Source organism: Pseudophryne corroboree, chromosome 6, assembly GCF_028390025.1.
Source record: "Pseudophryne corroboree isolate aPseCor3 chromosome 6, aPseCor3.hap2, whole genome shotgun sequence".
In the NCBI taxonomy this organism is placed as follows: Eukaryota; Metazoa; Chordata; class Amphibia; order Anura; family Myobatrachidae; genus Pseudophryne; species Pseudophryne corroboree.
In genome coordinates, this window is record NC_086449.1 from 402,944,347 (window position 1) to 402,956,988 (window position 12,642).

The following is a 12,642-nucleotide window of genomic DNA, read 5'->3' on the forward strand; positions in this document are numbered from 1 at the left end:
AGCATGACGCTGGGGCTTTACAAGCGAAATCAGGCACGGTGGGGGCCCGTCTCAAAAATTTCAACGCGCAGTGGGCTCACTCGCAAGTGGACCCCTGGATCCTGCAGGTAATATCACAGGGGTACAAATTGGAATTCGAGACGTCTCCCCCTCGCCGGTTCCTGAAGTCTGCTCTACCAACGTCTCCCTCCGACAGGGAGGCAGTATTGGAAGCTATTCACAAGCTGTATTCCCAGCAGGTGATAATCAAGGTACCCCTCCTACAACAGGGAAAGGGGTATTATTCCACGCTGTTTGTGGTACCGAAGCCGGACGGCTCGGTGAGACCGATTTTAAATCTGAAATCATTGAACACTTACATAAAAAGGTTCAAATTCAAGATGGAATCACTCAGAGCAGTGATAGCGAACCTGGAAGAAGGGGACTATATGGTGTCTCTGGACATCAAAGATGCTTATCTCCATGTCCCAATCTACCCTTCTCACCAAGGGTACCTCAGGTTTGTGGTACAGAACTGTCATTATCAGTTTCAGACGCTGCCGTTTGGATTGTCCACGGCACCACGGGTCTTTACCAAGGTAATGGCCGAAATGATGATTCTTCTTCGAAGAAAAGGCGTCTTAATTATCCCTTACTTGGACGATCTCCTGATAAGGGCAAGGTCCAGGGAACAGTTAGAGGTCGGAGTAGCACTATCTCAGGTGGTGCTACGTCAGCACGGGTGGATTCTAAATATTCCAAAATCGCAGCTGATTCCAACAACACGTCTACTGTTCCTAGGGATGATTCTGGACACAGTCCAGAAAAAGGTGTTTCTCCCGGAGGAGAAGGCCAGGGAGTTATCCGAGCTAGTCAGGAACCTCCTAAAACCAGGACAAGTGTCAGTACATCATTGCACAAGGGTGCTGGGAAAGATGGTGGCTTCTTACGAAGCGATTCCATTCGGAAGATTCCATGCAAGAACTTTTCAATGGGATCTGCTGGACAAATGGTCCGGATCGCATCTTCAGATGCATCAGCGGATAACCCTATCTCCAAGGACAAGGGTGTCTCTCCTGTGGTGGTTGCAGAGTGCTCATCTTCTAGAGGGCCGCAGATTTGGCATTCAGGACCGGATTCTGGTGACCACGGATGCCAGCCTGAGAGGCTGGGGAGCAGTCACACAGGGAAAAAATTTCCAGGGCTTGTGGTCAAGCATGGAAACGTCTCTTCACATAAATATCCTGGAATAAAGGGCAATTTACAATGCCCTAAGTCAAGCAAGGCCTCTGCTTCAGGGTCAGTCGGTATTGATCCAATCGGACAACATCACGGCAGTCGCCCACGTAAACAGACAGGGCGGCACAAGAAGCAGGAGAGCAATGGCAGAAGCTGCAAGAATTCTTCGCTGGGCGGAAAATCATGTGACAGCACTGTCAGCGGTGTTCATTCCGGGAGTGGACAACTGGGAAGCAGACTTCCTCAGCAGACACGACCTCCATCCGGGGGAGTGGGGACTTCACCCAGAAGTCTTCCACGTGATTGTAAACCGTTGGGAAAAACCAAAGGTGGACATGATGGCGTCTCGTCTCAACAAGAAACTAGACAGGTATTGCGCCAGGTCAAGGGACCCTCAGGCAATAGCGGTGGACGCTCTGGTAACACCGTGGGTGTACCAGTCAGTGTATGTGTTCCCTCCTCTGCCTCTCATACCCAAAGTACTGAGAATCATAAGAAGGAGAGGAGTAAGAACTATACTCGTGGCTCCGGATTGGCCAAGAAGGACTTGGTACCCGGAACTTCAAGAGATGCTCACGGAGGACCCGTGGCCTCTACCTCTCAGAAAGGACCTGCTCCAGCAGGGACCTTGTCTGTTCCAAGACTTACCGCGGCTGCGTTTGACGGCATGGAGGTTGAACGCCGGATCCTGAAGGAAAAAGGCATTCCAGATGAAGTCATCCCTACCCTGGTCAAGGCCAGGAAGGATGTAACCGCAAAACATTATCACCGCATTTGGCGAAAATATGTTGCGTGGTGTGAGGCCAAGAAGGCCCCTACAGAGGAATTTCAACTGGGTCATTTCCTGCTTTTCCTGCAAACAGGACTATCTATGGGCCTAAAATTAGGGTCCATTAAGGTTCAAATTTCGGCCCTGTCGATCTTCTTCCAAAAAGAACTGGCTTCAGTGCCTGAAGTTCAGACGTTTGTCAAAGGGGTACTGCATGTACAGCCTCCTTTTGTGCCTCCAGTGGCACCTTGGGATCTCAATGTAGTGTTGAGTCTCCTAAAATCACATTGGTTTGAACCACTCACCACTGTGGAATTGAAATATCTCACATGGAAAGTGGTCATGCTGTTAGCCCTGGCTTCAGCCAGGCGTGTCTCAGAATTGGCGGCTTTATCTTATAAAAGCCCTTACCTAATTTTTCATTCAGACAGGGCAGAACTGAGGACTCGCCCTCAATTTCTCCCTAAGGTGGTTTCAGCTTTTCACATGAACCAGCCTATTTTGGTACCTGCGGCTACTAGGGACTTGGAGGACTCCAAGTTGCTGGACGTAGTCAGGGCCCTGAAAATATATGTTTCCAGGACGACTGGAGTCAGAAAATCTGACTCGCTGTTTATCCTGTATGCACCCAACAAGCTGGGTGCTCCTGCTTCTAAGCAGACGATTGCTCGTTGGATTTGTAGTACAATTCAGCTTGCACATTCTGTGGCAGGCCTGCCACAGCCAAAATCTGTAAAAGCCCATTCCACAAGGAAAGTGGGCTCATCTTGGGCGGCTGCCCGAGGGGTCTCGGCTTTACAACTTTGCCGAGCAGCTACTTGGTCAGGGGCAAACACGTTTGCTAAATTTTACAAATTCGATACCCTGGCTGAGGAGGACCTGGAGTTCTCTCATTCGGTGCTGCAGAGTCATCCGCACTCTCCCGCCCGTTTGGGAGCTTTGGTATAATCCCCATGGTCCTTACGGAGTTCCCAGCATCCACTAGGACGTCAGAGAAAATAAGAATTTACTTACCGATAATTCTATTTCTCATAGTCCGTAGTGGATGCTGGGCGCCCATCCCAAGTGCGGATTGTCTGCAATACTTGTATATAGTTATTGTTACAAAAATCGGGTTGTTTATTGTTGTGAGCCATCTTTTCAGAGGCTCCTACGTTTATCATACTGTTAACTGGGTTCAGATCACAAGTTGTACGGTGTGATTGGTGTGGCTGGTATGAGTTTTACCCAGGATTCAAGATCCTTCCTTATTATGTACGCTCGTCCGGGCACAGTATCCTAACTGAGGCTTGGAGGAGGGTCATAGGGGGAGGAGCCAGTGCACACCAGCTAGTCATAAAGCTTTTACTTTTGTGCCCAGTCTCCTGCGGAGCCGCTATTCCCCATGGTCCTTACGGAGTTCCCAGCATCCACTACGGACTATGAGAAATAGAATTATCGGTAAGTAAATTCTTATTTTTCATTGCCGTAATCATGCATCGGATGGCCCTTGTGGACTGTACATTTGTCTCATCCTCGTCTACACTGGAGTCAGACTCCGTGTCGACATCTGTGTCTGCCATCTGAGCTAGCGGGCGTTTTTGAGCCCCTGATGGCCTCTGAGACGCCTGGGCAGGCGCGGGCTGAGATGCCGGCTGTCCCAAGGCTGTTACGTCATCAAACCTTTTATGTAAAGAGTTGACACTGTCGGTTAATACCTTCCACATATCCATTCACTCCGGTGTCGGCCCCGTAGGGGGCGACATCACACTTATCGGCTCCTGCTCCGCCTCCACGTAAACCTCCTCATCAAACATGTCGACACAGCCGTACCGACACACCGCACACACACAGGGAATGCTCTGACTGAGGACAGGACCCCACAAAGTCCTTTGGGGAGACAGAGAGAGAGTATGCCAGCACACACCACAGCGCTATATAACATAGGGATTTTCACTATACTGAGTGATTTTTCCCAATAGCTGCTTATTAACACAAATTGCGCCTAAAATGATGTGCCCTCCCTCTCTTTTTTACCCTTGTTGTACTGGATACTGCAGGGGAGAGCCTGGGGAGCGTCCTTCCAGCGGAGCTGTGAAGAGAAAATGGCGCTGGCTGTGCTGAGGAAGATAGCCCCGCCCCCTCAGCGGCGGGCTTCTCCCGCTTTTTATAATGTTAATGGCGGGGGTTTTTGCACATATACAGTGTTATACACTGTATTATGTGCTATTTGTGGCAAAAAGGTAAACTAATTCCTGCCCAGGGCGCCCCCCCCCAGCGCCCTGCACCCAACAGTGACCGGAGTGTGTGGTGTGCTATGGGAGCAATGGCGCACAGCTGCAGTGCTGTGCGCTACCTTAATGAAGACAGGAGTCTTCAGCCGCCGTTTTTCATCTTTATCTTCCGTCTTCTGGCTCTGCAAGGGGGACGGCGGCGCGGCTCCGGGAACGGACGATCGAGGTCGGGCCCTGTGTTCGATCCCTCTGGAGCTAATGGTGTCCAGTAGCCTTAGAAGCACAAGCTAGCTGCAAGCAGGTAGGTTTGCTTCTCTCCCCTCAGTCCCTCGTAGCAGTGAGTCTGTTGCCAGCAGATCTCACTGAAAATAAAAAACCTAACAAATACTTTCTTTTCTAGTGAGCTTAGGAGAGCCCACTAGGTGCATCCAGCTCTGGCCGGGCACAGATTCTAACTGAGGTCTGGAGGAGGGGCATAGAGGGAGGAGCCAGTGCACACCAGATATAGTACCTAATCTTTCTTTTAAGAGTGCCCAGTCTCCTGCGGAGCCCGTCTATTCCCCATGGTCCTTACGGAGTTCCCAGCATCCACTAGGACGTCAGAGAAACAGACAGCAGAGCTAGCACAAGACACAGACAATGCAGAATACAATTTAAATACACTGCAATGGGCACTAAATCAACTACAAAGCTGCAGTGGCAGGTAGGATATAGCGCTGTGTAACCTGGTTTCTTAGAAAAGTATACAGGAGACTGGATCCAGCATTCCCGTGGACTTGTAGCTGCAAATGAAAATGGCTGCCGTGGGTCTCTTGAGGGGGAAGAGGGTGGAGAAGGAGCAGCTCAACAGCGGGGAAGACTGCAGTGGAATGGCACCCTGAGCTGGGCAGGCAGAGTACGGACCTCCCCTATGCTGGCATCACCCACTGGTACTCTGGCCTCTTAAAAGATGTGCCTGCACCAGTAAAAAGCCCTGGTGGTCTAGTGGAGTCCAGGACGAACTGGGGTCCACGTCAGCCCCTCCAGTCCTTCTCCGGAGCATCCTGGGATACCTAAAAGCTTAACTGTTTGGTGCCCGGTCCTTTACCACCACCTACACCACACTGCCTTCCTGTGGAGCTCTATGGAACCCGAAGAAGAAATGTTCATTTTTTCAGCTAAACAAAATTAATTAAAAATGGCAAAAAAATTATTTGTATGTCTCAAAAGGCAGTCATTTTCTCTCACATTTTCATTCTTTATTAATACCTGGTTCCACAGAAACTGATAAACAGTTATCCAGTTATTCCAAATTCCAGAAGAATTGCATGGTTGTTTCAATGCATGAAGAATATCTGTAAGTATTCAGTTTCTATGTAAAAACAAAAAAAGGATGTACTGTAAACCAAGGAGACACTTTACATCACTTTTCTATTTTCTTGTCAATAATCAATTCATTAAGGACATAATAAATATGCATGGAGTTTGAAATTACCAACTACAATTTTTAAAAATATACCTTTCTTAGGATATACAAACACACACACCACATTTCATGATAAAATATAACTTTTCGCACTGTGCATGAGCAATAAATCGCCATACAAACAAGACATATTTAACACTTATGGGACAGATTCAATTGTTTTGGGCGTCTGAAAAGTCCCATCTAAATGGGACTTTTTAGATGCACGAACAATTGTCATTATTCAATTGTGTTTGAGCGCCCATGCACATCGCGCAGTGTAGAAGGGGACATGTAGATGTAGCCTAAATATAGTAAAGGCATTTTTAATCTGGGTCCACACTAGGCTATATATCATCCGTTCTAGCAAATGGCCAATATATCACGAGTCCATCGGCGGGAGCGTACCCCCAATATGTCTGTGAATGACGTTGTTCCCAGACATATAATAATAAGAATTTACTCACCGGTAATTCTATTTCTCGTAGTCCGTAGTGGATGCTGGGAACTCCGTAAGGACCATGGGGAATAGCGGGCTCCGAAGGAGGCTGGGCACTCTAGAAAGATTTATGACTACCTGGTGTGCACTGGCTCCTCCCACTATGACCCTCCTCCAAGCCTCAGTTAGGACACCGTGCCCGGACGAGCAGACATAATAAGGAAGGATTTAGAATCCCGGGTAAGACTCTTACCAGCCACACCAATCACACCGTACAACTCGTGATACTATATCCAGTTTGACAGTATGAAAACAACTGAGCCTCTCAACAGATGGCTCAACAATAACCCTTTAGTTAACAATAACTATATACAAGTATTGCAGACAATCCGCACTTGGGATGGGCGCCCAGCATCCACTACGGACTACGAGAAATAGAATTACCGGTGAGTAAATTCTTATTTTCTCTAACGTCCTAGTGGATGCTGGGAACTCCGTAAGGACCATGGGGATTATACCAAAGCTCCCAAACGGGCGGGAGAGTGCGGATGACTCTGTAGCACCGAATGAGAGAACTCCAGGTCCTCCTCAGCCAGGGTATCAAATTTGTAGAATTTTGCAAACGTATTTGCCCCTGACCAAGTAGCTGCTCGGCAAAGTTGTAAAGCCGAGACCCCTCGGGCAGCCGCCCAAGATGAGCCCACCTTCCTTGTGGAATGGGCCTTTACAGATTTTGGCTGTGGTATGCCTGCCACAGAATGTGCAAGCTGAATTGTACTACAAATCCAGCGAGCAATAGACTGCTTAGAAGCAGGAGCACCCAGTTTGTTGGGTGCATACAGGATAAACAGCGAGTCAGATTTTCTGACTCCAGCCGTCCTGGAAACATATATTTTCAGGGCCCTGACAACGTCTAGCAACTTGGAGTCCTCCAATTCACTAGTAGCCGCCGGCACCACAATAGGCTGGTTCAGGTGTAACGCTGACACCACCTTAGGGAGAAATTGGGGACGAGTCCTCAACTCTGCCCTATCTATATGGAAAATCAGATAAGGGCTTTTACATGATAAAGCCGCCAATTCTGACACTCGCCTGGCAGAAGCCAAGGCTAATAACATGACCACTTTCCACGTGAGATATTTCAGATCCACGGTTTTAAGTGGCTCAAACCAATGTGATTTTAAGAAACTCAACATCACGTTGAGATCCCAAGGTGCCACTGGAGGCACAAACGGGGGCTGAATATGCAGCACTCATATTACAAAAGTCTGAACTTCAGGTACTGAAGCTAGTTCTTTTTGAAAGAAAATCGACAGAGCCGAGATCTGTACTTTAATGGAGCCTAGTTTCAGGCCTATATCCACTCCTGCTTGCAGGAAATGCAGAAATCGACCTAGTTGAAATTCCTCTGTTGGGGCCTTATTGGCCTCGCACCATGCAACATATTTTTGCCATATGCGGTGATAATGCGTTGCCGTAACATCTTTCCTGGCCTTAATAAGCGTAGGAATGACTTCTTCCGGAATACCCTTTTCCTTTAGGATCCGGTGTTCAACCGCCATGCTGTCAAACGCAGCCGCGGTAAGTCTTGGAACAGACAGGGCCCCTGCTGTATCAGGTCCTGTCTGAGCGGTAGAGGCCACAGGTCATCTGAGAGCATCTCTTGAAGTTCCGGGTACCACGCTCGTCTTGGCCAATCCGGAACCACGAGAATCGTGTTTACTCCTCGCTTTCTTATTATTCTCAATACCTTCGGAATGAGAGGCAGAGGAGGGAACACATAAACCGACTGGTACACCCACGGTGTCACTAGAGCGTCCACAGCTATCGCCTGAGGGTCCCTTGACCTGGCGCAATATCTTTTTAACTTTTTGTTGAGACGGGACGCCATCATGTCCACCTGTGGTTTTTCCCAACGGTTTACCAGCATCTGGAAGATTTCTGGGTGAAGTCCCCACTCTCCCGGGTGGAGGTCGTGTCTGCTGAGGAAGTCTGCTTCCCAGTTGTCCACTCCCGGAATGAACACTGCTGACAGTGCTAGTACGTGATTCTCCGCCCATCGGAGAATTCTTGTGGCTTCTGCCATCGCCATCCTGCTTCTTGTGCCGCCCTGTCGATTTACATGGGCGACTGCCGTGATGTTGTCTGACTGGATCAGCACCGGCTGGTGTAGGAGCAGGGATTTTGCTTGACTTAGGGCATTGTAGATGGCCCTTAGTTCCAGAATATTTATGTGAAGGGAAGTCTCCTGACTCGACCATAGTCCTTGGAAGTTTCTTCCCTGTGTGACTGCCCCCCAGCCTCGAAGGCTGGCATCCGTGGTCACAAGGACCCAGTCCTGTATGCCGAACCTGCGGCCCTCTAGAAGATGGGCACTCTGCAGCCACCACAGTAGAGACACCCTGGTTCTTGGAGACAGGGTTATTAAGCGATGCATCTGAAGATGCGATCCGGACCACTGGTCCAACAGGTCCCACTGAAAGATTCTGGCATGGAACCTGCCAAAGGGAATTGCTTCGTAAGAAGCCACCATTTTTCCCAGAACCCGCGTGCAGTGATGCACTGATACCTGTTTTGGTTTCAGGAGGTCTCTGACTAGAGATGACAACTCCCTGGCTTTCTCCTCCGGGAGAAACACTTTTCTCTGGACTGTATCCAGAATCATACCCAGGAACAGTAGCCGTGTCGTCGGAACCAGCTGTGACTTTGGGATATTCAGAATCCAGCCGTGCTGGTGCAGCACTTCCTGAGATAGTGCTACTCCCACCAACAACTGTTCCTTGGACCTCGCTTTTATTAGGAGATCGTCCAAGTACGGGATAATTAAAACTCCCTTTCTTCGAAGGAGTATCATCATTTCCGCCATAACCTTGGTAAATACCCTCGGTGCCGTGGACAGTCCAAACGGCAGCGTCTGAAATTGGTAATGGCAATCCTGTACCACAAATCTGAGGTACTCCTGGTGAGGATGGTAAATGGGGACATGCAAGTAAGCATCCTTGATGTCCAGGGATACCATGTAATCCCCCTCGTCCAGGCTTGCAATAACCGCCCTGAGCGATTCCATCTTGAACTTGAATTTCTTTATGTATGTGTTCAAGGATTTCAAATTTAGAATGGGTCTCACCGAACCGTCCGGTTTCGGTACCACAAATAGTGTGGAATAATAACCCCGTCCTTGTTGAAGTAGGGGTACCTTGATTATCACCTGCTGGGAATACAGCTTGTGAATTGCCGCTAGCACCGCCTCCCTGTCTGAGGGAGCAATCGGCAAGGCAGATTTTAGGAACCGGTGGGGTGGGGACGCCTCGAATTCCAGCTTGTACCCCTGAGATACTATTTGCAGGATCCAGGGATCCACCTGTGAGCGAACCCACTGATCGCTGAAATTTTTGAGGCGACCCCCTACCGTACCTGGCTCCGCCTGTGGAGCCCCACCGTCATGCGGCGGACTTGGAAGAAGAAGCGGGGGAGGACTTTTGCTCCTGGGAACCTGCAGTTTGTTGCAGCCTTTTTCCCCTACCTCTGCCTCTGGACAGAAAAGACCCGCCTTTTCCACGCCTGTTTTTCTGGGTCCGAAAGGACTGAACCTGATAAAACGGCGCCTTCTTAGGCTGTGAGGGGACATGGGGTAAAAATGCTGATTTCCCAGACGTTGCTGTGGAAACTAGGTCCGAGAGACCATCCCCAAATAATTCCTCACCCTTATATGGTAACACTTCCATGTGCTTTTTTGAATCCGCATCTCCTGTCCACTGGCGAGTCCATAAGCCTCTCCTAGCAGAAATGGACAATGCACTTACTTTAGATGCCAGTCAGCAGATTTCCCTCTGTGCATCTCTCATATATAAGACTGAGTCTTTTATATGGTCTATGGTTAACAGGATCATGTCTCTGTCTAATGTGTCAATATTTTCTGACAGTTTATCTGACCACGCAGCGGCAGCACTGCACATCCAAGCTGACGCAATAGCTGGCCTAAGTATAATGCCTGTGTGTGTGTATACAGACTTCAGGATCGCCTCCTGCTTTCTATCAGCAGGTTCCTTGAGGGCGGCCGTATCCTGAGACGGTAGTGCCACCTTTTTAGACAAACGTGTGAGCGCTTTATCCACCCTAGGTGGTGTTTCCCAACGTGACCTATCCTCTGGCGGGAAAGGGAACGCCATTAGTACCTTCTTAGGAATTACCAATTTTTTATCAGGGAAAGCCCACGCTTCTTCACACACTTCATTTAATTCATCTGATGGGGGAAAAACTACGGGTAGTTTTTTCTCTCCAAACATAATACCCTTTTTAGTGGTACCTGTAGTTATATCAGAAATGTTTAACACCTCTTTCATTGCCTCAATCATGCAGTGAATGGCCTTAGTGGGCATCAGGTTTGACTCATCGTCGTCGACACTGGTGTCAGTATCAGTGTCGACATCTGGGTCTGCTTGAGGTAGCGGGCGTTTTAGAGCCCCTGACGACCCATGCGACGCCTGGGCAGGCACGAGCTGAGAAGTCGGCTGTCCCACATTTGGCATGTCGTCGATTTTTTTACATAAGGAGTCTATACGTGCACTCATTACTTTCCATAAGCCCATACACTCAGGTGTCTGCCCCGCAGGGGGTGACATCCCTTCTAAAGGCATCTGCTCCGCCTCCACATCATTATCCTCATCAAACATGTCGACACAGCCGTACCGACACACCGCACACACACAAGGAATGCTCCGAATGAGGACAGGACCCACAAAAGCCCTTTGGGGGGACAGAGTGAGAGTATGCCAGCACACACCAGAGCGCTATATAATGCAGGGACTAACTGAGTTATGTCCCCTATAGCTGCTTTTTATATTATATATATATATTGCGCCCAAATTTAGTGCCCCCCCTCTCTGTTTTTACCCTGTTCTGTAGTGTAGACTGCAGGGGAGAGCCAGGGAGCTTCCTACCAGCGGATCTGTGAAGGAGAAATGGCGCCAGTGTGTCTGAGGGAGATAGCTCCGCCCCTTTTCCGCAGCCTATTCTCCCGCTTTTTTCTGGATTCTGGCAGGGGTATTTTCCACATATATAGCCTCTGGGGCTATATATTGTGGTATTTTTGCCAGCCAAGGTGTTTTTATTGCAGCTCAGGGCGCCCCCCCCCCCCAGCGCCCGGCACCCTCAGTGACCGGAGTGTGAAGTGTGCATGAAGAGCAATGGCGCACAGCTGCAATGCTGTGCGCTACCTTGGTGAAGACTGATGTCTTCTGCCGCCGTTTTTCCGGACCTCTTCTTGCTTCTGGCTCTGTAAGGGGGACGGCGGCGCGGCTCCGGGACCGAACACCAAGGACTGGGCCTGCGGTCGATCCCTCTGGAGCTAATGGTGTCCAGTAGCCTAAGAAGCCCAAATCCGGCTGCAAGCAGGCGAGTTCGCTTCTTCTCCCCTTAGTCCCTCGCTGCAGTGAGCCTGTTGCCAGCAGGTCTCACTGAAAATAAAAAACCTAAAACTATACTTTCTTTCAAAGGGCTCAGGAGAGCCCCTAGTGTGCATCCAACCTCGGCCGGGCACGAAATCTAACTGAGGCTTGGAGGAGGGTCATAGTGGGAGGAGCCAGTGCACACCAGGTAGTCATAAATCTTTCTAGAGTGCCCAGCCTCCTTCGGAGCCCGCTATTCCCCATGGTCCTTACGGAGTTCCCAGCATCCACTAGGACGTTAGGGAAATAAGATGTACTGAACAGCTGATGGCTGATACATCTTCAGATATAACAGCTACTCTGGCTGTATATGGACAGTCCGACTGCCCGCACACTTGTTGCGGGAGGGACAGATGTCACAGCTGGGCAGGCTGGATGTCCTGACTGACACACTGAGTGATCGATCTATAAATGCGTATACTTACCTGGATTGGCCGCTTGGTGCGGAGTACCATACAAAAATAAGAATTTACTTACCGATAATTCTATTTCTCATAGTCCGTAGTGGATGCTGGGGACTCCGTAAGGACCATGGGGAATAGCGGCTCCGCAGGAGATTGGGCACATCTAAAGAAAGCTTTAGGACTAACTGGTGTGCACTGGCTCCTCCCCCTATGACCCTCCTCCAAGCCTCAGTTAGGATACTGTGCCCGGACGAGCGTACACAATAAGGAAGGATTTTGAATCCCGGGTAAGACTCATACCAGCCACACCAATCACACCGTATAACTTGTGATCTGAACCCAGTTAACAGTATGATAACAGAGGAGCCTCTGAAAAGATGGCTCCCAACAATAATAACCCGATTTTTGTAACAATAACTATGTACAAGTATTGCAGACAATCCGCACTTGGGATGGGCGCCCAGCATCCACTACGGACTATGAGAAATAGAATTATCGGTAAGTAAATTCTTATTTTCTCTAACGTCCTAAGTGGATGCTGGGGACTCCGTAAGGACCATGGGGATTATACCAAAGCTCCCAAACAGGCGGGAGAGTGCGGATGACTCTGCAGCACCGAATGAGAGAACTCCAGGTCCTCCTCAGCCAGGGTATCAAATTTGTAGAATTTAGCAAACGTGTTTGCCCCTGACCAAGTAGCTGCTCGGC

The 12,642-nt window shown here is 49.3% G+C and overlaps 1 protein-coding gene across 4 annotated transcripts in view; it reads right to left on the reverse strand.

The window, feature by feature from the left end:
* The window catches only part of UPF2 (UPF2 regulator of nonsense mediated mRNA decay), a 376,291-nt gene that overhangs the window by 297,774 nt on the left and 65,875 nt on the right, over positions 1 to 12,642 (reverse strand). For 3 of the 4 annotated variants that reach the window (XM_063926873.1, XM_063926874.1, XM_063926876.1), the window contains exon 2: positions 5,449 to 5,551. The gene's annotated coding sequence lies outside the window, so the exon portion shown is untranslated. Of the gene's footprint in view, positions 1 to 5,427; positions 5,552 to 12,642 lie in introns of all 4 variants that reach the window. The other variant, XM_063926875.1, reaches the window with a different exon arrangement.